This window comes from Pogoniulus pusillus, chromosome 3 (genome assembly GCF_015220805.1).
Source record: "Pogoniulus pusillus isolate bPogPus1 chromosome 3, bPogPus1.pri, whole genome shotgun sequence".
Taxonomy (NCBI): Eukaryota; Metazoa; Chordata; class Aves; order Piciformes; family Lybiidae; genus Pogoniulus; species Pogoniulus pusillus.
In genome coordinates this window covers 29,037,261-29,058,707 of record NC_087266.1, presented here as the reverse complement: position 1 = coordinate 29,058,707, position 21,447 = coordinate 29,037,261, and the positions used below count along the sequence as shown (strand labels likewise).

The 21,447-nt window shown below is 54.4% G+C and overlaps 3 long non-coding RNA genes across 4 annotated transcripts in view; all 3 read left to right on the top strand.

Moving 5' to 3' along the window:
- Positions 1 to 8,841: 8,841 nt before the first annotated feature.
- LOC135191283 (uncharacterized) lies at positions 8,842 to 11,227 on the top strand. The gene is made up of 3 exons (XR_010308789.1): positions 8,842 to 9,093; positions 10,040 to 10,128; positions 11,048 to 11,227. It is a non-coding gene; the product is annotated as an uncharacterized LOC135191283 (long non-coding RNA).
- Positions 11,228 to 11,352: 125 nt separating this feature from the next.
- LOC135191275 (uncharacterized) overlaps positions 11,353 to 21,447 on the top strand; it is a 104,989-nt gene continuing 94,894 nt past the window's right edge. For both annotated transcript variants that reach the window (XR_010308788.1, XR_010308787.1), the window contains exons 1-3: positions 11,353 to 11,449; positions 13,512 to 13,691; positions 14,317 to 14,436. This is a non-coding gene — a long non-coding RNA (uncharacterized LOC135191275). The remainder of the gene's footprint in view (positions 11,450 to 13,511; positions 13,692 to 14,316; positions 14,437 to 21,447) is intronic.
- Positions 16,539 to 20,487, top strand: LOC135173843 (uncharacterized). The gene is made up of 3 exons (XR_010301451.1): positions 16,539 to 16,616; positions 18,418 to 18,554; positions 20,356 to 20,487. It is a non-coding gene; the product is annotated as an uncharacterized LOC135173843 (long non-coding RNA).

The window sequence follows — 21,447 nt, the reverse complement described above, 5'->3', positions numbered from 1 at the left end:
GTAACCAATCTTAAGCTGAGCACGCCTCTTGCTAGAATGCATATAAGTCACTGTATCACGGAAATAAAGGGGATTTGACCATCTAACCATATTGGTGAACAAAGAGTCATCTTCCCATAGCGCTCCACCGAACATGATTCCCAACACTGTAATACCCTTGGTAATATTCTCAGAGATATTAAAACCAGCATAACCAAGAATAAAATCACCCCAGCTCCAGAACATGTTTGAAAGCTTAACTTTAGCCTTCTTAAAAACTACATGAAGCAAGAAATAACCAATTTGATCTTTGATCCAATTGTACACAAAAAACCAGAAAACAGGCCACACAATAATCCCCACCAAGTACAATAGCTGCTTGATTAGCTTCATCTTAATTCCCAGAGCTAATTTCCAATCACTCAAATCTATCTAGCCCCACGTTGGGAAAGCCAAATAAAAATGTGATGGTTTGGGCTCTTACCCACTCCCCCACACTTTGTATTTGCCCCAGCTAACTCAGACGGACCCTGGGAATATAGATGAAGCAATTTATTTACAGCTAGCAGAATTTACAAGCAGCTATTTACAATATATACAGTTATATACAATTATGTACAGAAATATACAAAGGATAAACAATACAAAAGCACAATTCCCCTCCCAGAAACCTGAATCCCCAGGAGGGGCTCTTAAACCACCCCAACACCTCGCCCCGGCCCTCTCAACCTTACCCCAGTTCTCAGGAAGAAGAGAGGTGCGGCCAAGAGGTTAGGGAGCAGGGTTAGAAAGCAGTGATGTTAGAAAGATGTGTCTCGGTCTAAGGCAAAAGCAAGAGTGAGAGACAAAAACGGAGAATGTTTACTTCTTCTTCCCAGAGCTCTCAGCGAGACTGTGAGAGAAGTTGACATCAATTGTTTTCATTTCACTGCCTGTTATCTAGTTCTTTTACCAAAACATTCCAGCTTGCTTCTAACTAGCACACAAGTGCTCCCTCTAACACTATGTGCACTGCCAGCCCCTCCTCATGCTCCCAGGGTGGCTCCAGTGTCCACTCAGTGCTCCAAGCAACCCCCAATTTCCCAGGCCTCCTAGTTATCCCTGTGTCATCCCGGCCCCTCTCAGTGCTTCCAGTCTCTCCAAATTCCCTTGCCAATGCTCTCCTCGTTTTCCTAGTGCCCCACGTAAGCTCTAGGTCTCCTTGCCAGTGCTCCCCGTGTGGGCCCAGTGACCTCCCTGTTTCTACCAGTATCCCAAACTCTCTTGCAGTGCTAGCAGTAACAGCAAGTGCTGTCCAGTCTCTGCCAGTGCTGCCTGTAAGAACCGATGCCTCCCAGTGCTCCCAGTGACCCCAGTCCCTGACAGTGCTCCCCGCAATTCCCAAAACCTTTCCCAGGGCTCCCAGTAATGCCCAGTGACCTCCCAGTCCTGCATAATTCCTCCCCAGGGCTCCCAGTAAATGTCAGGGTTGCTCAGGTCCTGAGGACACCCAGCTGCAGTGTTGTCTGATGTCACCTTGTGGGGGAGGTGCCTGTGGCTGCCTGTCCGAGAGTGCCTGGGCTCTTAGTGGAGCTGCTGGACAGCAGTAACCTTTGTCTCTCTTTTCTTGCCCCCAGAAAGGACTTGGAGTGGCACAGGTTCAGAGCACTGGAAGCATTTGACGGTTTAATGCATGAGAGCAAGAAGCAGCAGAGAGTCATGGCTGCCAGTGATAGTAAATCTTGGGGAGCATCTGGCAGGGTGGGAGCTGCAGCCCTGTGTGGCAGCTCTGCTAGAAGAGAAAATGAGCAGGGGCTCAGCCGTGTGCCAAAGGTGTGAATGTTAGCCAGAAGGATGTCCCTGGTGTGGGTGGAGAAGAAGGAGCAGAGCCTGTCAGCTGTCCTTGTATCTGGCTTTCCTTCCCTGATGCCATACAAGTGGTGAGGGCTGTGTGCTAGTTTGAAGCAAGCTAGAATGTTTTGGTGAGAAGAACCAGATTACAGGCTGTGAAAGGAAAACAATGGTGATGTCTACTTTCCCTCAGAAGTCTCGCTGAGGAGTTTGGGAAGAAGAAATGAAAACATTAGATAACACTTTCACCATTTTCTCTCACTCTTGGTTGGGCTGCTGACTGAGCTGCATCTCTCTAACACACCCTCCACTCACCTTTGCTTCTTAACCTCTTGGCCGAGCCTCTATTCTTCCTTGGGACTGGGGTAAGGTTGAGAGGGGTAGGGAGAAGGTGCAGGGGTGGTTGAGAGCCCCTCCTCAGGTTTCTGGGTGGGGAGTTGTGTTTCTGTATTACCTTTTACCTTGTATATTTCTGTATATAACTGTATATACTGTCCATAGCTGCTTGTATATTGTGCTAGGTCTAAATAAATAGCTTCATTCATATTTCCAGAACCGACTGAGTCTAGTCTCGGCAATTCATAAATTGTGGGGGGGCATGGAACACCCAAACCATCACAGGCTGTGATGATGAAGCAGAGGAGCAGGTGAGTGAGGGGTGGGGGCAGCCTCCCTTCCAAGGGTGCTTGGAGTCCTGCACATTTGAAGGGCCTGAGAATTCTCAGAGGGGATTAAAACACACTGCAGACTGCATCAGCATGAGGTGCACCAGGAGAAGAAAAGCTCTGGTTTTCCTCTAGCTACTGCAGAATGGTATTAATTCTTGTGTAAACAGATCCCCCTGTATCTCCTCTGTTGTAGATAAATCCCTCAAAAGTAGATGAAAAAAGTCCGGAGTAGCCCCACATTGGTGTTTAGAGCTGTACCTATAAACTTAGTCTGTATGAATGCCCAAGTGTGGAATTTGCCTTGTGTGCAGTGTGCTGTTTGAAAAGCAAATAGGCAAAAGTGGCGGCGAGCTGAGCTGGCTGGCCCCAGCCAGGAGAACAGGCACTCTCGGTTCTCTGTGCTTCCTCCCTGTGTTTGCACGTGGGCACTGCAGTTGCATAGCGGCGTGTGCTGTGCCATCAGTGCTCAGTGCTGCCACCGTGTGTTTTCTTCTCCACACTGCAGTTACTCAGCTGCGGCGGTCCCCTGCACTCCTGCCTCATCTCTAAATGCTCTGCATGATTGACATGCCTGAAAACTGAGGGAAGGAGAGGAGGGGAAGGTGAGGGGTGGGAGGGAGAGATTAGAACTTGTTTGGATTTGTAAGTATTTGAGTGAGGAGTTAAAAGCGGCAGCCACCTAGAGTGCGTTGCTGTTCTGGGAGAGGGGTGGCTTCGGTGTCTGCGCCCTAGGGCTCCGCATTTCGATGCATGCGCCAGTGGGAGCGGGGCAGAGCATCCCGAGGGGAGCCAAAGGGAGCGTAAGTGAAGCTGAGCTGGCTGTGGCCGAGCGGTGCCGAACAGAGTGGCATGCAGGCACAGCCTTTCGGGGCCAAAGGGAAGCCTCACACATTCCCTGAGACAGCTCCATTCTTTTTTTCTCATAGCAGAGGATTTTAGGCAGATGAGTTGCTCAGCAGTGGCACATTTGAGACGCATTTTACAACAACTCCCATAAGCAGCCTTTGCAGCCCTGTGTCCACGTGTCCCTGTGCCACCTGTGCTGGATTCTCTGGTCCTGCTGTGGCAGGGGGGTTGCACTGGTAGCTTTCCACAGGTCCCTTCCAAGCACTAACATGCTGGGCTCTGTGATCAAACTTAGAGCAGATTGCATGCTCAGCTTCCTGTCCCATACTAATTAGAGCTCCACAAGCAACGAACGTCCGTGGTGAATAGAGGAGCTCCGCAAACAGCGTGCCTCCACTGTGAATAGCGGACATACACAAACGGTGTACGCATCTCCGCCGTGAATAGGGGATGTATGCAAATGGTGTAGGTGTGGTTGCTGTGAATAAGGGGAGCTATGCAAGTGGCATAAGTCACTGCTGTGAATAACGGGAGCTACGCAAGCGGCATAAGTCACTGCTGTGAAGAGCGGAGCAGCTCAAACTCCTCCTTTTTCCTGTTTTTTCTCTTTTTTTTCTCCTTTCTTCCTCCCCCCCCCCCCCCCCCTTCTTTTCCCTTTTTGTTCTCTCCTTTTTCCTTTTATTCTCTTTTTTCCTTTTTCCCCCTCCTTTTTTCCTTTTTTCTTCTTTTTTCCTTTTCCCCTTTTTAAAATCTTTTTTCTCCTTTCCCCCCCTTTTCTTTTTTTCCCCTCCTTTTATTCCTTCTCTCCTTTTTCCCCCTTTCTTTTCTCCTTTCTTTCCTTTTTTCTTTCTTAATTTTTTCCTTTTCTCTTTTTTCCCCCCTCATTTTTTTATCTTCTTTTTCCTTTTCTTGTCTCCTTTTTTCCCTTTCCCCCCTTTTTTTCTTTTTTTTTCTTTTTCCCTTTTCTCCCCTTCCTCCCTTTCTTCCCCCTCATTTCCCTCATTTTTCCCTTTCCCTCTTCCTTTTTTCCCTTTTCCCCCTCAATTTTCCCTTTTCCTCCTCCTTTTTTCCACCCTTTTCCTAAGGAGTGTTTAACATTCTCTCAATAGTCTGCCTTGGAGCAAAGATTTTCAGCTGCATTTGAAATGAATTCTGCAGCTTTTCTTTAGCAGACCCTAGTGGCCTGACTTGGAGAAATAGAATCCTAGAATGGTTTGGCTTGGAAGGAAACTTAGTGATCATCTTGTTCCAACCCCCGGCCATGGGGAGGGACATCTCTTAGTGGATCAGGCTGATGAAGGTCCCATCCAAGCTGCCTTTGATCACTGCTAAGCTTGGAGCCTCCTTAGGCAGCCTTTTCCAGCATCTCACCACCACAGCTGCTTGCTAGCACCAAGTAAAGTTGGAGTGAATGACTTCTTTAGAAAGGGAATCTTTCCCACCCTAGATTACCAAGAAATGGTTCATTCTCTTTCTCTTGGTCCTCTTCAGGTGCTTGGAGAGTACAAGCCCTCAGTGGTGTGCGGTGATGGTGCTGTGCAGGCCAAGGCAGGCTTTGAGCAGGCTGTCCAAAGGAAGCTGTGGTGGTTTGGCTGTTACCCGCCCCCCCCCCCCCACACACACACACTTTAGAAAGAACCCCAGCTAACTCACCCACTGCTGGGGTGCGTGCCAAGTGTGAGCAGCAGGTTGAGGGAGGTTCTCCTGCCCTTGTCCTCTGTCTTAGTGAGGCCAGCTCTGGGGTGCTGAGTCCAGCTGTGGGCTTGCCAGTTGAGGAGAGACAGGAAACTACTGGAAAGAGTCCAGTGGAGGTCCCAGAGGTGCTGAGGGGCCTGGAGCAGCTGTGTGAGGAGGAAAGGCTGAGAGCCCTGGGGCTGCTGAGCCTGGAGAAGAGCAGTCTGAGAGGGAAGCTGATGAATGACCATCAGGAGCGAAAGGGTAAGGGCCAGGAGGATGGGGTCGGACTCTTGTCAGCGGTGCTCAGTCACAGAAGATGGGGCAGTGAGCTCTAAGTTGAGCCCAGGAGGTTCCAGCTGGATGTGAGAAGAGACTTCTTTGTGAGGGTGCTGGAGCCCTGGAGCAGGCTGCCCCGAGAGGCTGTGGAGCCTCCTTGTCTGGAGGGATTCCAGCCCCAGCTGGCCAATGCTGGGCAAGCTGCTGTGGGTGCCCTGCTTTAGCAGCAGGATTGGACCAGAGGTCCCTTCCAACTCTAAAAATACTCCAAGCCAATGAACAAAAACCCCTCCAAAATGAAACTGCTGCTAGTACTGAAAAGGTGGGAAAGTGACAGTTTTCAAGAGCTCTTCACTCTTTTCTTCCCCTTCCAGGCTGTTCTTTATGGTCATCAAATCATCAAAGAGTTTGGGTTGGAAGTGACCTCAAAGCTCATCTAGTTCCAGCCCCTCTGCCCTGGGCAGGGGCAGCTTCCACTAGCCCAGGTTGCTCCAAGCCTGTTTGGGGTTTTTTAGCCTGTTAATTAAAATATTTCAAGTGCTGAGAAAATCTGAAGTAATTCTTCTCCCCTCAGGACAGCGAGCACATTCTGTGGCCTCAGAATCTGAGAGCATGCGGTCTGAGCCCAGAATGCCTGAAGCAGAGGAGCTGCCAACTTCCTTCCTGCCTGCGGCAAGCAGAGGAGTCAGGCAAGTGTTTGGCTGGTGAAAATCAGGTTGGGAAATTTTCATCTGAACCTCTTAATTGTCAATGTTTTGTTTTTTTGAGAGGGCAGATGAGAGAGTTGGGGTTGCTGAGTGTGGAGAGGAGAAGGCTCTGAGGAGACCTTCTTGTGGCCTTCCAGCATCTGAAGGGTGTTGGAGAAATTCTTGCTAGCAGAGGACACAGAATGATAAACATGAGCAACCCATGCTGAGAGCGTCCTTGAATCCATCTTGAGAGTTAGATACCAGGCGCTGGGTAGCAACCCCCCACATGCAGCTGCAGGGGGTGGAGTGCAACTGCAGGTGGGCAGAGTTTAGCCAGCCCCAGAGGCTGACCCTCAGATTGTTATGATATACTGACCTATCCATGCCTTACATGTAACCCTGTACCCTCTATATGTAGCCAATCTTGGTGGAGCACGCCTCTTGTAAGAATGCATAATGTATCTGTCCTGGAGTCCTGTACCCCTAAATTCCTCTCCTGCCTTGACGTCAGGGAAGAGGGAAAGCCGCCTGGTTTCCCCCCCCCCCCCCCCCGCCTTGCCTGCCCTGCGGGCGTGAAGGGCGTGAGCAAAGGGGTCCTGCCCGCATGAGGAGTGCCCCATGCAGTGCCCGTGCTGAGATCTGGCCAGGATTGGCTGTGCGCTTTCGCGACTAAGGTGTGGTAACTCTGCCTTTTGTCTAGTGAGGGTATAAATATTGGGGTCTTCCCGCCTTTGGGGGTTCCCACCTTGGATTTCATCCATGCCTGGATGTTCGTGTCTGCCTGAGACTCCCCCCCCTCCTCGCTCGCCTAAGGTGAATACAGAAAGCTTCAAAGGATTGCTTCCCCATTGATACCTTTGTAAGAGCCGAATACCTCTTAACGACTCTGACAGCTTCTGCAGGAGAACGAGAGAGACAAACCTCACCAGGAAGCCAGCCTGATCGTGAGTTATTTTGGCTCAACTTTATTAGTAAGAAAACTGCTATTAATTAATAGCTAAAGCCTTTTCCAACTTCTGACTTCCAAAATAGTCAGATTATTGATGGTATCCCTGTAGATGATTCTCATGCGACTGACTCTGATAATTAAACTAAATTAATCTTTGTATATATAGTTTTGGGGGCGGGCTTTTGGGAAAATAAAGTAACTATTTTTGTATAAAATTCCCGACTTGGCCACACATTAATTCCTGCCTCCACAACAGTATCATGCAAATAAAGTGGAGTATGACCATCTAACCATATTGGTGAACAAAGAGTCATTTTACCCAGGTGCTCCACCGGCGTATGCCAATAGAAGGGAGCTCCAAGAAACTTTTAGGGTGTTGTTCAGCATGAGGGTGGTGACAGACTGGAACAGGCTGCCCAGGGAGGCAGTGGAAGCCTCATCCCTGGAAGTTTTTAAAGCCAGGCTGGATGTGGCTCTGGACAACCTGCTCTAGTGCGAGGTGTCCCTGCCTGTGGCAGGGGGGTTGGAACTGGCTGATGCTTGAAGTCTCTTCCGGCCTTGATAATTCAGGCCCTGATCACTCCACATCACAATGAGGATAGTAAGGCAGTTTTCTTCTAGCCAGTACGACTGCAGTACTCAGCAAAAGGTTCTCCTCCACAACTGTCCTGAGGCTTCCTTTTGTGAAAAAAAAGGCAGCCCTGTTCAACTTGGACTATAAAACCCTGGAACACTTTCTTTGTCACTTCTGTGCGTCTCACCTTGCTACAGTCCTTGTGGGCATAAGATGATAACCTTTTGTGTCTGTGCTATGTGGTTGTAGACTCGTTGAGGCTAAGATCAATTATTCTGTGCATAAAAGTGGGAAGGAAGAGAAAGGGAAGGGAAATGGAGCGGGGGAAGGAAGGAAAGAGAAGGGAAATGGAAAGGGAATTGAAAGTGAAGAAAAGAGAAGGGGAAGTGAAAGGGAATGGGAAATGGGAAGGAAGGGGAAGGGAAAAGCAAAGAACCTCCCGGAGGGAAGGAAGGCTGTGCAAAGGAAATCTGGCCTGGCTGCATGGATGGACCAAGGTCAGTTAATGAGGTTTAAAACAGCCAAATGCCAGGTCCTGCACTTGGGTCACAACAAGCCCATGGACACTGCAGACTTAGGGCAGAGTGGCTGGAAAGTGGCCAGCAGAAAAGGTCCTGGGGTGGGGTATCAGCAGGCAGCTGAAGATGAGCCAGCAGTGTGCTCAGGTGGCCAAGAAGGCCAGCAGCATCCTGGCCTGGATTAGCAGTGGTGCAGCCAGCAGGAGCAGGGCAGGGATTGTCCCCGTGTGCTGAGCTCTGGTGAAGCTAGACCTCAAATAGTTGTTGAGTTTTGGACCCTGGCTCCTAGAAGGCTATTGAGAGGCTGATATGGGTCCAGAGAAGGGCAGGAAAGTTGGCAGTTTGGAGCACAGGTGTGGCGAGGGAACTGGAGGTGTTTCATGTGGGAAAGAGGGGGCTGAGGGCAGACCTCATTGCTCTCTTCAGCTCCCTGAAAGGAGGTTGGAGTGAGGTGGGGGTTGGGCTCTTCTCTCTATTACCCTGAGACAGAAGGAGAGGAAATGGCCTGAAATGGTGCCAGGGGAGGATCAGGTTGGAGATGAGGAAGAATTTGTTTGCTACAAGAGTGGTCAGGGATTGGCACAGGCTGCCCAGGGAGCTGGTGGAGTCCCCATCCCTGGAGGCATTTAGGAAAGCTGTGGCCATGGCACCTGGGGACATGGTCGGGTGGCCATGGCGGGGTTGGGTTGATGAGTTGGACTCAATGATCTTGGAGGTCTCTTCCAATCAAGACAATTCTATGGCTCTAATTTATCAATGGCTTCACAAGGGCAGGGTGCTCTTTGAACTCCCCTGCTTTGTGTCTTCTTGTGTCCTGTGGCTGTGAGTCATCACACAGCTGATGGTTATGCTGAGGAAAGCAGTGCCCTGCAGCAGCTGGCATTCATCTGAATTGGTTCTCCTTCTTGCTGGAGTCCAGACAGTGTTGAGCAGCCCAAGAGATGCTGCTGGGCAAGGGGACGTCTAGGCGCCAGGCTGTGTTTCCGCTGCTGCTGCTCGTAGCAAGGAGTCTCTAAACATAGTGGTGAAGGAACTGGGAAGGAGCCTGGATTTGGAATTCCAGCTGGCAGATGGTCAAGCAAGACAAGTAAGAGATATTTTTCTTGTTGTTTCTTTGCTGTTTTAGAGTTCTCTTCATTGCCTTGTGGCAGCGCAAGCCACTCAGGGCTGGGGAAAGGGAACACTTAGCTCTGAGCATAAAACTTTGGTGTCTGACTTCTTTGACAGGGTGAGCAGAAGCAGCCAGAAGAGAAACTTGAAAGTGGGAGGAGTGCCTGGCAGCCCCTCAGGCAGTGCTGCCATTGAGGCAGGCCTGACCAGGGTGGGGAGAAATGGAATAAAATCCAAGGAGGACAGCTGCAGAGTCTTGCAGCTGGGAAAGAAGCAGCCCAGGGAGCAGGCTAGGCTGGGGGCTGGGGGCCCTGGTGGACAGAAGGATGCCCATGAGCCAGCAATGTGCCCTTTGTGGCCAAGAAGGCCAGTGCCATCCTGGAATGGATTAGAAGGGCTCCCAGGAACTCCAGGATCTCATGCAAGTGCTCCCACTAGCACTATGTGCACTGCCAGCCCATTCTTCTGTTCCCAGGGTGGCTCCAGTGTCCACTCAGTGCTCCAAGCAGCCCCAAACTTCCCAGGCCTCCTGGTTATCCCCGTGTCATCCCAGCCCCTCTCAGTGATCCCAGTAACATCCAATGCTTCCCAGTGCTCCCAATGACCCCAGTCCCTGATGGTGCTGACATTGGTGCAGCGCTGCACATTCATATGGATGCGGCACATGCACTCTGGTGGCTCATATTCTCACCCTCATTGCCACTGCTGCTGCTGTCGTGGTTTGGAGGGGAGGGCACAGGTGGCTGCCGTATGTGAACTGCACTGCTCTGTGCTCTCAAAGGGCACTTTTAGTCCCAGGCTGTTCACAGATTGAGGCTGAGTTTGCCCAGACCAAACCCGGCAGGTTTTTATTACTCGGTGCTGTTTCCAGTATTGCCCAGTGCCTCCCAGTGACCCCCAGTAACCCCAAACTTCTTTCCCAGTGCTTGCAGGAACCCCCAAATCTCCTTCCTAGTGCGGCTTCAGTGTCCTCCCAGTTACTACCAGTATCCCAAACTTCCTGGTGCTACCGGTAAGACCAAGTGCTGCCCAGTCTCTGCCAGTGCTCCCAGTAAAACCTATTGTGCTGCCCCTGCTTTCCAGTGCACCCAGTAACAGACAATGCATCCCAGTCCCTCCTAGTGTTCCCAGTAACTCCAAAATCCTTTGCCAGGGTCCCCCGTAATACCCAGAGCCCTTCAGTCACTCCTGCTGCTCCCAGTAACTCCGAAATCCCTTCCCATAACCCCAGACCTCAAAGGTCTTCCCAGACCAACCAGTGCTTCCAGTAATTAAAAAATCTCATCCAAGTATTATCCATAACACTCTGTACACTCCCAGTATGGCTGTAGTGTCCTCCCAGGCTGTCCCAGTAACTCCAAATTTCCTTCCTAGTGCTTCCAAGGCTTCTAGTGTTCCCAGTAATCCCCCACCTCCTTCCTAGTGCTGGCATTGTTCCCAGTGTGGCCCTCGTATCCTTCTAGTATCACCAAGTCTCTTCCTGCTGCTGCCAGTAAAACCAAGTGCTGCCCAGTCCCTCTCACTGCTCCCCATAATACTCAGTGTCCCCCAGTCTCTGCAGTGTTCCCAGTGACACTCTATGCCATCCAGCGTGCCCAATGTAGCCCCAGTGCCCCTAGTCCCTCTCTCTGCCCCCAGCAATTCCAAAACCTGTTCTCAGTGCTCCTAGACCTCCCCGTGCCTGCCCATGCCGTCTCCTGTGAAAGCTAACAGAAGGTTGTCCTCCAGATATGGTAGTGGCTTAGTAGTGGTGGTGGGATTGTGAGCTTGAGGCAAGACTTGGTGATCTCAAGGGTCTCTTCCAGCCTCAACAGATCTGTGGTTCCATGATTCTGAAATGACAATCAGGAGAGGGCAGTTATTGCCAGCTACTGCATATCACTTAATATTTACTTATTTACTTCATGCCTCTTTATTATGTTATGCTCAAGGGATCTGCACAAGGCTGCCCTGAGAGGTGGTGGAGTCACCGTGCCTGGAGGTGTTCAAGCAGAGAGATTGAGGTACAGTGGCAGCACGTTTGCAGATGGCCCCAAGCCGAGTGGTGCTGTGGAGAAAGCAGAGGGACAGGATGGCATCCAGAAAACACCTGGGCAGGCAGGAGAGCTGGGCCCAGGTGAAGCTTGTGAGGTTCAACGAGAGCAAATGCGGAGTGCTGCATGTGGGCGGGAGCAAGCCTGCCTGTCACTGCAGGCTGAGGGCGGAGGCAATAAAGAGCAGCCCTGGGGGTGCTTGGGAGAAGCTGAGTGTGAGCACGTGGTGTGAGCTTGCAGGCCAGGAGGAGTCTGCTGGTGTCTGCAGGGGTGTGCAAGCATCTGTAGAAGTCTGTCCAGGTCTGTACATGTCTGCAGGGGTCTTCTAAAAGGTCTGGAGGTGTTTCTGAGTCTGCGGAGGTGTCTGGGGGTCTGGAGGCATCTGTAGGTGCACTTAGGGGTCTGGAGGGCTCTCTGGAAGTCTGTAGAGGTCTTTGGGGGTCTCTAGGGGCCTCTTAAAGATATGCAGGGGTCTATTGAAAGGTCGGGAGGGGTCTCTAGAGCTCTCTAGGAGACTGGAGAGGTCTGTAGATTTCTGTAGGGGTCTGCAAGTGTCTGTAGCATTCAGTAGGTGTCTGGAGGTTTCTGTTATGGGTCTGCAGGTGTCTGCAGGCATCTTTTAAAGGTCTGAAGTGGTCTGTGGAGCTCCGTCAGGCACCTATTAAATATCTGGAGGGGTCTGTATTTGTCTGTAGAGGTCTCTAGAGCTTTGTAGAGGAATGTGGGTGCCTGCAACTGTCTCTAGGGGTGTGTGGAGGTCTGCAGGCACCTTTTAAATGTCTGGAGGGGTCTGCAGAGCTCTGTCAGGATCTGAGGATTTTGGCAGGGTTCTGTAGGAGTCTCTAGGCAACTTTTAAAGGTGTGGAGGGGTCTGAAGGTGTCTGTAGAGCTTTGTCCATGTCTGTGGTGGTGTGTAGGTGACTGTGGGTGTCTGCAGAGGTGTGTAGGGGTCTGTAGATATTTGTCAGGGTCTGAAAGAGTCTGCAGAGGTGTGTAGAGTTGAGTAGGTGTTAGGAGGTTTCTGTGTGGGTCTGTAGGTGTCTGCAGGCATCATTTAAGGCTCTGGAGGGGTCTGTAGATATGGGCAGGGGTCTGTTAAATATCTGAAGGGGTCTGTGGAGCTTTGTAGGGGTCTGTATGTGTTTACAGGCATCTGCAGGAGTCCGTAGATGCCTGTAGAGATTTACAAGGGTCTGTTAGTTGTCTGTAGAGGTTTGCCTGGGTCTGGAGGTGCCTTTTAATGGGTCTGTGGAGGTCTGGAGGGCTCTGTAGAGTTTCACAGTGGACTGCAGTGGTCTGTTAAAGGTGTGGAGGGATCTGTAGGTGTCTGCATTCAGTTAAGGAGTTCTTTGGCTCCAGGACACTTTTGTCTAATGTCTCTAAACTGTGACTGTCCCAAATGAGATAGAGGTGCATTGGCAGTGTGTTTGCAGATGGCCCCAAACTGAGTGGTGCTGTGGAGAAAACAGGGGGACAGGATGGCACCCAGAAAACACCTGGGCAGGCAGGAGAGCTGGGCCCAGGTGAAGCTTGTGAGGTTCAACGAGAGCAAATGCAGAGTGCTGCATGTGGGTGGGAGCAAGCCTGCCTGTGACTGCAGGCTGGGGGTGGAGGTGATAAAAAACATCCCTGAGAAGGCCTTAGGGGTGCTTGGGAGAAGCTGAGTGTGAGCAGACTGTGTAAGCTTGCAGGCCAGAAGGAGTCTGTCAGAGGTGTGTAGGTGTTTGCTGGCTTCTATAGAGGTCTTCAGGCATATGCAGGGGTGTGTAGAAGTCTGTGCATGTCTGTGTGTCTGTAGGGTCCCGTTAGAGGTCTCTAGGGTTCTATAGAGGCTTGTCGATGTCTGTAGATGTCTCTGTGGGTCTGGAGGGGTCAGTAGTTAGATTTTGGGGGTTTGCAGGGATCTCCAGATATCTGTAGCCATTTGTAGGTGTTGTGAGAGGTCTTTGAGTGTCTGTAGGCATCTGTTCAGGTGTGTGTGGGTGTGTAGAGTTGTGTAGATGTCTGCAGGGGTCTCTTAAAGGCCTGTAAAAGGGTCTAGGGTCATGTTTGAGGATTCCAGGGTCATCTAAAGAGGTACGAAATGAGGTTTTGAGGACATGAAAAGAGTTATTGTGAGCACCTAAATTGGTCTGGTGTCCTCTGGGGGCTCCTGAGGGGTCTCTATATTTGGTGGCCACAAGGCAGCAGGCATCTACAGGCTGGTGCCTTGCTTTGTTCCGTGACTCTTGGCCAACCAGGAAGCACAGGGGATGGGATTTCCAGCATGAAATGGGTTAAAGGATGAGGCTTCCTGTGAAATGCCTTTGGGGTTTATACAAAATTATCTCACTGGCCTGCCCCCCCTACCCACTTTTTTTAGGGAGCTGAATTGCTTTACCCAAAATCAAGTTGGAGAGATGTGTGGAGCCTCAACCACAAACCCTGACTGTTGGGGGATGCTTTGATAGCAGAATGCAGAGCTATTGGAAACCCAGTTCCTCCTTGCAAGTGGTTCAGAATGGGATTCCCTTTGGAAAATGGGGACAGAAACATCTCTCTGGTGAGTTGCTGTGAAGTGCCAGCCTTGGGAACTGATCTCCAACCACCTTTAACTTCTTATTTGGAGAAAAGGAATTTCTTCTGTAGGCTTGTTACCTCCTGCTCTGTGGCTCTATTAGCCTCTTTTGTAGAAAGGAGAGGAGTTGGATTAAAAGCTGTCCTGGTGGGCTCTGCTGTTCGGGAGGGGTTTTGCATTTCTGTATTACTTCTACTACTTGTTGATAATTGTTTATGTTTGTAAATATTTGTATATATGCTTGTGTATTTGTGCCACACTGTAAATACAGCTTAATTCCTTAATTTCCAGCTGCCTGAGTTAGCCTGGTGAATTCGTGGGGGAAAGGGCAGGAAACTCCCAAATAACGACATCTGTTTTTAATATAAGTTCCTTTCTGCTTTCCAGCTGGAGATCTGTTGCTACTGATTTGCAGCAGGCCCTTAAAGGGCAGGGGTGGGTTGAGGTTTTAAATCCTTGCTATAAATAGCATTTATGGGTTTAGAAACCTCCTTGCAATTATATATTAGATTGTGGGAAAATATATTTTTTGTTAAAATAGAAAGTATTTAGCCAAATAAATTAAATCTTTTTTTGTTGAATGTTGTGGGTGTTCTTCTCTCTTTTACAGAGAACAAAGATGATGGAGGGAAAACAGAGGTGACTTGAGAGCAGAGAAGTGATATTTTGGAGAAAAAAGATGAACAGGTCTATTGGGAAGAAAATGAAAACTCTGGAGGAAAAATCTGAGGTAAACACGAGGACACAAATGATATTTTATAGGGAAAAAAGTGAGTTAGTCTCTAGGGGATAAAAATGAAGATTGTAGGACGGAAAAGCTGAGGTGATTGGGTGGGACAAAGCTGACATAATGCAAGAAAAACATAGGGGAGACCATGACCATTTTGGAGGGAAATCCCAAACAACAGAGGGGATGTGGGTAACATTTTAGAAGAGAGACCTAAGGCAGTATCTGTGAGACAAGATACTCTTGTGTTACCACAGTTACAGTCAGAGGCGAGTCCCTTTGCCCAGAGTGCCTTGCCTGTCTCCTGTTGTCCATCCCGATGGCGATCCTCTTCGCGATGCCTCTTCCTTCGACGTTCCATGCCACACCTCTTCAGCATGGGTGCCAGCTGCTGCCAAGGAAGGAGGACCGACTTAGGCTTCAGTAACACCTCCTTCTTTGAGCCCAAGGAAAAAAGGGACGTGCCCGGGGCACCAACACTGGTCCGAGTGCCTTTGTGCACAGGTGGCAGCCTGTGTGGGGTGCCCGCCCCCTTAGCAGGGAGCGGGTGTAGATGCCCCTAAAATGGAAAGAAGGAGCCTCACGAGGTTTCACTGAGCTCAACACAGTGTGGCGAGGGCAAGTCTGACCCTCTTCTCTCCTGCTCTGGGGTAAGGATGGCTGTCCCAAGAGTGGCTGCCCAGAGCTTGCTCCCTCTCCTGGGAAGAGGTGTGTGTATGGCCTCCCCCTTCTTGCCTCTGCGTGTGTGTGCTTGTGTGCCTGAGCGTGCTTGTCATGTAGGATGCTGTGAAAAGTGCTGTAGCTTAGCTTAGGCTTCCCAGGAGGGAAAGAGGGGCTCTGGGCAGTAACAGGGGAGTCTCCTTGGAGTCCCCGAGCGGAGTGGGAGCTCAGCTTGCCCCTCCTTGTCCTCTAGGGACACAGCCAAGGCCATGCAGTTGAGGGCCTGGGCGTCTTGCTCCGTGGCAGCCTGTCCTGTTGTCAACGTGGCAGCTCAACAGGCTTGTAGTCGGGCCCTGTGCGATGAGTCGTGGAGCCGTCTGTCCCCCTCTGTCCTTGTGCGTCCCCAGGAGCAGCCCGAGGTCCCTGTAAGCAGGTCCTAGGAGGCTGTTTTCGGCAGCTCTCAGGAGCGCTCCTTCCTGGACCCTTGGAGGGTCGAGGTGGCTCCCTGGACTCCTGAAGAGGAGTTGCTGTGCTGCAGCCGGGAGGGCCGGCCCGTAAGCTGGGCGCAGTCTGGAGCCCGTGGCTCCGAAGGCGTTTTTGGGAGTGCCGAGGCGAGAGCGGCCGGCCTGTAAGTAGGGCTGCGTGTCCCGGTGCCCGGCGGAAGGTTGAAGGAGGGAACCGCCCTGTAATCAGGGTGGGTATGTCTGGCCCCAGGCTTTCAGAGGCGTGGCGTCAGGTTTGTTTGTCTTAGCGTGTGCGCCTTGGCCCCGGGCTTGGAGCTAGGGCCTCCCCCCGCCATGTCCCAGGCCTTTGGCCGTGAAATCCCGCTGCCTGGCTCCTGAGTCTGCTTCCTGTAGCTGCGGGGCTAGGCCAAGCTCTCGACTCGCCGGCGTCGACCCACCCGCAAGCGGGCCCCGGTCCGAGTGCCTTTGCGCTCAGCTGGCAACCCGTGTGGGGTGCCCGCCTCCATAGCGGGGTGTGGGTGTAGATGCCCCGAAAATGGAGAGAAGGAGCCTCCGTGGGCGTGTGGGAGCAGGGCTACCCTGTCGGTCGGGGCCTGCTCCGTGCCCCGGCGTCCCAGGCGCTTTTTGATGCCGGCAGCGACTGCAGCGCCCTGTAAGCAGGATCGTGCAGGCTCTGCGGCGGCTGCTTTGCGTGCCCAGCTGGATTTGTCTGGCGTTCCCGCCTCGCAGCCCGTCTCCAGTCCTGACCGGGAGTCTGCCGTGCACCGCTTGGGTGAGAGAAGTCAAAGTGGGAGGGCTTTGTGGCGCTGAGGCTGCCTGCGGGTGGGAAGCTGGCCGGGTGGTGCCCCTGGGGAGGTGCCCATTTGCCGTGGGTACGGAGGAAGAGGCGCCACTGAGGCCTAAGACTGTTCTCCTTCCTCAGCGGTAGCTGGCACCGACAGTGGAGGAGGCGTGGCACGGAATGGCGTGGTAAGAGGAGTCGAGAAGAGGAGTGGCGTCAGGCTGGAAAAAGGAGACGGGCAAGGCCCTCTGGGCAAAGGGCCTGGCCCCTGACCGAAGGTGTGGTAAGACGAGAGCTTTGCCGTCACCTTGAGTGTGGCCTGGTTGGCTTTGCGCTGGGCGACCTGACCTCCCTGTAAGCAGGGCTCGGTCTTTGCTTGTGCCGTCGTTTGCCTTTTGCGGCTTTGCTCCCTTGGCTGCCCGGAGCCCGGCTGGCCTGTAAGGAGGCCGTGAGCCGGTGTCAGCACGCCCGTGGGGGAAAGGGATTAGCTTGGCCGCCGAGCCCCCCCCCCGGTAAGCGGCGTAGGGTCCTTTGCGCAGCCCTGCAGCTGGTCAGCTGTGGGCTGCCTGTGCAGCATGACTGCCTGTACTTGGGGCGTGTCGCAGCTTTTGTCCTTTGGCCGCCCCTGAAGGCCTGTGGTGTCCCGAGGCCTCCCTGAAGACCACACGGTCTGGCGAGGGCAAGTCTGACCCTCTTCTCTCCTGCTCTGGGGTAAGGATGGCTGTCCCAAGAGTGGCTGCCCAGAGCTTGCTCCCTCTCCTGGGAAGAGGTGTGTGTATGGCCTCCCCCTTCTTGCCTCTGCGTGTGTGTGCTTGTGTGCCTGAGCATGCTTGTCGTGTAGGTTGCTGTGAAAAGTGCTGTAGCTTAGCTTAGGCTTCCCAGGAGGGAAAGAGGGGCTCTGGGCAGTAACAGGGGAGTCTCCTTGGAGTCCCCAAGCGGAGTGGGAGCTCAGCTTGCCCCTCCTTGTCCTCTAGGGACACAGCCAAGGCCGTGCAGTTGAGGGCCTGGGCGTCTTGCTCCGTGGCAGCCTGTCCTGTTGTCAACGTGGCAGCTCAACAGGCCTGTAGTCGGGGCCTGTGCGATGAGTCGTGGAGCCGTCTGTCCCCCTCTGTCCTTGTGCGTCCCCAGGAGCAGCCGGAGGTCCCTGTAAGCAGGTCCTAGGAGGCTGTTTTCGGCAGCTCTCAGGAGCGCTCCTTCCTGGACCCTTGGAGGGTCGAGGTGGCTCCCTGGACTCCTGAAGAGGAGTTGCTGTGCTGCAGCCGGGAGGGCCGGCCCGTAAGCTGGGCGCAGTCTGGAGCCCGTGGCTCCGAAGGCGTTTTTGGGAGTGCCGAGGCGAGAGCGGCCGGCCTGTAAGTAGGGCTGTGCGTCCCGGTGCCCGGCGGAAAGTTGAAGGAGGGAACCGCCCTGTAATCAGGGTGGGTATGTCTGGCCCCAGGCTTTCAGAGGCGTGGCGTCAGGTTTGTTTGTCTTAGCGTGTGCGCCTTGGCCCCGGGCTTGGAGCTAGGGCCTCCCCCCGCCATGTCCCAGGCCTTTGGCCGTGAAATCCCGCTGCCTGGCTCCTGAGTCTGCTTCCTGTAGCTGCGGGGCTAGGCCAAGCTCTCGACTCGCCGGCGTCGACCCACCCGCAAGCGGGCCCCGGTCCGAGTGCCTTTGCGCTCAGCTGGCAGCCTGTGTGGGGTTCCCGCCTCCATAGCGGGGTGTGGGTGTAGATGCCCCTAAAATGGAGAGAAGGAGCCTCGGTGGGCGTGTGGGAGCAGGGCTACCCTGTCGGTCGGGGCCTGCTCCGTGCCCCGGCGTCCCAGGCGCCCTGTAAGCAGGATCGTGCAGGCTCTGCGGCGGCTGCTTTGCGTGCCCAGCTGGATTTGTCTGGCGTTCCCGCCTCGCAGCCCGTCTCCAGTCCTGACCGGGAGTCTGCCGTGCACCGCTTGGGTGAGAGAAGTCAAAGTGGGAGGGCTTTGTGGCGCTGAGGCTGCCTGCGGGTGGGAAGCTGGCCGGGTGGTGCCCCTGGGGAGGTGCCCATTTGCCGTGGGTACGGAGGAAGAGGCGCCACTGAGGCCTAAGACTGTTCTCCTTCCTCAGCGGTAGCTGGCACCGACAGTGGAGGAGGCGTGGCACGGAATGGCGTGGTAAGAGGAGTCGAGAAGAGGAGTGGCGTCAGGCTGGAAAAAGGAGACGGGCAAGGCCCTCTGGGCAAAGGGCCTGGCCCCTGACCGAAGGTGTGGTAAGACGAGAGCTTTGCCGTCACCTTGAGTGTGGCCTGGTTGGCTTTGCGCTGGGCGACCTGACCTCCCTGTAAGCAGGGCTCGGTCTTTGCTTGTGCCGTCGTTTGCCTTTTGCGGCGTTGCTCCCTTGGCTGCCCGGAGCCCGGCTGGCCTGTAAGGAGGCCGTGAGCCGGTGTCAGCACGCCCGTGGGGGAAAGGGATCAGCTTGGCCGCCGAGCCCCCCCCCCGGTAAGCGGCGTAGGGTCCTTTGCGCAGCCCTGCAGCTGGTCAGCTGTGGGCTGCCTGTGCAGCATGACTGCCTGTACTTGGGGCGTGTCGCAGCTTTTGTCCTTTGGCCGCCCCTGAAGGCCTGTGGTGTCCCGAGGCCTCCCTGAAGACCACACGGTCTGGCGAGGGCAAGTCTGACCCTCTTCTCTCCTGCTCTGGGGTAAGGATGGCTGTCCCAAGAGTGGCTGCCCAGAGCTTGCTCCCTCTCCTGGGAAGAGGTGTGTGTATGGCCTCCCCCTTCTTGCCTCTGCGTGTGTGTGCTTGTGTGCCTGAGCATGCTTGTCGTGTAGGTTGCTGTGAAAAGTGCTGTAGCTTAGCTTAGGCTTCCCAGGAGGGAAAGAGGGGCTCTGGGCAGTAACAGGGGAGTCTCCTTGGAGTCCCCGAGCGGAGTGGGAGCTCAGCTTGCCCCTCCTTGTCCTCTAGGGACACAGCCAAGGCCGTGCAGTTGAGGGCCTGGGCGTCTTGCTCCGTGGCAGCCTGTCCTGTTGTCAACGTGGCAGCTCAACAGGCCTGTAGTCGGGGCCTGTGCGATGAGTCGTGGAGCCGTCTGTCCCCCTCTGTCCTTGTGCGTCCCCAGGAGCAGCCGGAGGTCCCTGTAAGCAGGTCCTAGGAGGCTGTTTTCGGCAGCTCTCAGGAGCGCTCCTTCCTGGACCCTTGGAGGGTCGAGGTGGCTCCCTGGACTCCTGAAGAGGAGTTGCTGTGCTGCAGCCGGGAGGGCCGGCCCGTAAGCTGGGCGCAGTCTGGAGCCCGTGGCTCCGAAGGCGTTTTTGGGAGTGCCGAGGCGAGAGCGGCCGGCCTGTAAGTAGGGCTGTGCGTCCCGGTGCCCGGCGGAAAGTTGAAGGAGGGAACCGCCCTGTAATCAGGGTGGGTATGTCTGGCCCCAGGCTTTCAGAGGCGTGGCGTCAGGTTTGTTTGTCTTAGCGTGTGCGCCTTGGCCCCGGGCTTGGAGCTAGGGCCTCCCCCCGCCATGTCCCAGGCCTTTGGCCGTGAAATCCCGCTGCCTGGCTCCTGAGTCTGCTTCCTGTAGCTGCGGGGCTAGGCCAAGCTCTCGACTCGCCGGCGTCGACCCACCCGCAAGCGGGCCCCGGTCCGAGTGCCTTTGCGCTCAGCTGGCAGCCCGTGTGGGGTTCCCGCCTCCATAGCGGGGTGTGGGTGTAGATGCCCCTAAAATGGAGAGAAGGAGCCTCCGTGGGCGTGTGGGAGCAGGGCTACCCTGTCGGTCGGGGCCTGCTCCGTGCCCCGGCGTCCCAGGCGCCCTGTAAGCAGGATCGTGCAGGCTCTGCGGCGGCTGCTTTGCGTGCCCAGCTGGATTTGTCTGGCGTTCCCGCCTCGCAGCCCGTCTCCAGTCCTGACCGGGAGTCTGCCGTGCACCGCTTGGGTGAGAGAAGTCAAAGTGGGAGGGCTTTGTGGCGCTGAGGCTGCCTGCGGGTGGGAAGCTGGCCGGGTGGTGCCCCTGGGGAGGTGCCCATTTGCCGTGGGTACGGAGGAAGAGGCGCCACTGAGGCCTAAGACTGTTCTCCTTCCTCAGCGGTAGCTGGCACCGACAGTGGAGGAGGCGTGGCACGGAATGGCGTGGTAAGAGGAGTCGAGAAGAGGAGTGGCGTCAGGCTGGAAAAAGGAGACGGGCAAGGCCCTCTGGGCAAAGGGCCTGGCCCCTGACCGAAGGTGTGGTAAGACGAGAGCTTTGCCGTCACCTTGAGTGTGGCCTGGTTGGCTTTGCGCTGGGCGACCTGACCTCCCTGTAAGCAGGGCTCGGTCTTTGCTTGTGCCGTCGTTTGCCTTTTGCGGCTTTGCTCCCTTGGCTGCCCGGAGCCCGGCTGGCCTGTAAGGAGGCCGTGAGCCGGTGTCAGCACGCCCGTGGGGGAAAGGGATCAGCTTGGCCGCGAGCCCCCCCCCCGGTAAGCGGCGTAGGGTCCTTTGCGCAGCCCTGCAGCTGGTCAGCTGTGGGCTGCCTGTGCAGCGTGACTGCCTGTACTTGGGGCGTGTCGCAGCTTTTGTCCTTTGGCCGCCCCTGAAGGCCTGTGGTGTCCCGAGGCCTCCCTGAAGACCACACGGTCTGGCGAGGGCAAGTCTGACCCTCTTCTCTCCTGCTCTGGGGTAAGGATGGCTGTCCCAAGAGTGGCTGCCCAGAGCTTGCTCCCTCTCCTGGGAAGAGGTGTGTGTATGGCCTCCCCCTTCTTGCCTCTGCGTGTGTGTGCTTGTGTGCCTGAGCATGCTTGTCGTGTAGGTTGCTGTGAAAAGTGCTGTAGCTTAGCTTAGGCTTCCCAGGAGGGAAAGAGGGGCTCTGGGCAGTAACAGGGGAGTCTCCTTGGAGTCCCCGAGCGGAGTGGGAGCTCAGCTTGCGCCTCCTTGTCCTCTAGGGACACAGCCAAGGCCGTGCAGTTGAGGGCCTGGGCGTCTTGCTCCGTGGCAGCCTGTCCTGTTGTCAACGTGGCAGCTCAACAGGCCTGTAGTCGGGGCCTGTGCGATGAGTCGTGGAGCCGTCTGTCCCCCTCTGTCCTTGTGCGTCCCCAGGAGCAGCCGGAGGTCCCTGTAAGCAGGTCCTAGGAGGCTGTTTTCGGCAGCTCTCAGGAGCGCTCCTTCCTGGACCCTTGGAGGGTCGAGGTGGCTCCCTGGACTC